We start from the raw sequence: 2500 nt of genomic DNA, 5'->3' as shown, positions 1-2500 counted from the left end.
CCCCATGGAGGGTCAGCAATACAATCCAGGGATGAAAATAAAACACACTGAAGATGCAATACAGGACCAAACAGGCAGGTTTTTCTCCAGGAAGGCAAATATAATGGAGGTTACGAAGGAATGCACTGTCCAAAATCTGGCACTTAATTGAAGCTTGCATGATAAATCAATGAATCAATGTGTGTGTGTGTGTGTGTGTGTTTGTGAGTGTGTGTGTGTGTGTGTGTGTGTGTGTGTGTGTGTGTGTGTGTGTTTGTGCGCACCCGCGTGTTGCGTGTGTGTGCTCGCCTGTGTGTTGTGCATGTGCGTGTGTGTGTGTGTCTGTGTGTGTGTGTGTGTGTGTGTGTGTGTGTGTGTGTGTGTGTGTGTGTGTGTGTGTGTGTGTGTGTGTGCTTCTGGAAGCGTTCTTTCTGTTTTTTTAGTGGCTCTGTTGGGAATTTGAATTTTTTTCTGCTGTGTTCAACATTATCTTCCACAAATATATATAGAATAAGAATGCAAACATTGATTACTAGCATTTATCTAGCTAACAGGTGTAGGGGAAGGTAAAATGCCTGACAGAACAAAGGCGAGAGAGCTGCCTTTCAGAAAGGAATGCACCTGTGAAGAATTCCCTGTTGATATTAGATGCAGTGAAAAAGACCAGGCATGCAGCTGCATGAATTCTTTCAATACATGTAGCTTCAAGTGAAGTGTAGGTTGAATTGAAAAAAAAAAAAAAACAGTGCAACATTAACCTAGGACAAAACACTGAAGGCATTATACTGATGAAAAATCAGGTACAAACTTTCAGTACTGCCAAGCTAATCTTTAAAAGCTCTCCTTTGCTTCCTAGTGCCTGGAATTGGCCAGTTTCTCACTGCTTCTATATTTCTTTCTGCGGACCAGCAATCCCCATCACTACTATAAAACCTAAGTGCTTTACCTCCACTATGTCCAACTTGGTCTTGGAGGCATTAACAGTTAACCTGTGTTGGATCATGGAGTCCATTACAGCCTGTGTATTAGCTAGATGGAAGAATCACTCCTCATAGTGTACTATGACATAGTGGCTGTTTATTTGAAAAAAATGCTTTAGGACTTCATCCACTAATCTCTACAAGGTCAGACTGTACCATGTAGCCCAGAAAAAGGACAGTATACCAAAATATGCCCTCTGGTGGTGAAAAAAACATAGACATTCTCTGGCCTAAATTGTTACAGAAAATTGCAGTATCTTTTTGCAAGATCTAAACTAATCAAGATCCTTGCCTTCTCCAAACTTTCATTTAGTTTATCAACCTTAGGCGTTAGGTAACAATATAATTTCAAAATACTGTTCAGTTTGGTAAACTTATTGAAGAACCCGATTGTTCTATAACAGTACTGGGTTGTTTCACTGACTCCCTCACATCAAGCATCTCTTGCACTTCCTTTTGCACGGCTCATTGTCTGTAACTCTGCTCTCTTCTGGAATGGTCTCACTACGATGCTGCATCTGGTTTGTTCCACAATGTAGTTCAGTAAATACTTCATCGTTTCATAGTGTAAACTCCCTTATTCACTGTTCTGTGGCTTAGAAGTCATATACTTAGACTACAAACACAAAGGGCAGGATTCACGAAGGCCTGCACGGAGTGTAAGAGACGTGCAACACTCCATGCAACCCTCGCGATCCAGGAACAGCCCTAAACTCTGTGTAAGAGACCAGCTAAAACGTCTCTTACACGGACTGGGCGTGGACATGCTAAATACCTCACTTGCATCTGAAAGGTATGCAAATGAGGTATATTAGCGATCCACGAAGCAGAAACCAGTCTGTGTAGGAGACGTTTTAGCTGCAGAAATGTACTCAGTTGACAACTGAGTACATTTCTGAAAAATCCACAACGGGGCGATGTCAGCTCCAAAAATAGGTTGCATATGATTCAGGCAGCATGCCAATGGCCAAATATGTGGCCATTGGCAAGATAACCCGATGCAAAAATATTAAAAATATAATTTTTTTTTTCACCGATGTTTAAACCCAGCGCAGCCCCGCGCAAACGGGCTGCGCTGTATAAAACCATAAAAAATAAGGTTATAAACCCACAAATGTGGGTTTCATGCAATACATGGAATGACAATGCAGGAACCAGCAGACTAAAACCAACATGGCCACCGTGTAGTGGTTGCTAAGGGGGGAAGCTGAGTCTAAGACATGTAACTAAACATTAGTAGGCAATCCCATGTAAATGAGGGTTCGGATACTGAATCTCACTGTCACATACCAAATGAGCACAGTCTGAGTAGTGTAAGAGATACAAAAGGGGGAGGAATAGAGAAGGAGATAGGTGACATCACAGGGGGGAATGGTAGAAAGAAATGCAGTTCATTGGAGGCTAGTGTAACATGACAGATGACAGGCACAGATCATGGAAAGAGGTGTGCCACTAGATAAGTCATGGAAAGTCAAGAAATGGAAGGTGTACACTGTTACCTACACCAAAGTTTCTTGCTGGCGGCATGCGCCGCAAGCAGC

This window comes from Protopterus annectens, chromosome 6.part0 (assembly GCF_019279795.1).
Source record: "Protopterus annectens isolate FY-2018-M chromosome 6.part0, PAN1.0, whole genome shotgun sequence".
In the NCBI taxonomy this organism is placed as follows: Eukaryota; Metazoa; Chordata; order Ceratodontiformes; family Protopteridae; genus Protopterus; species Protopterus annectens.
The sequence above is the reverse complement of the archived record's forward strand: the minus strand, read 5'-3'. Positions refer to the sequence as shown.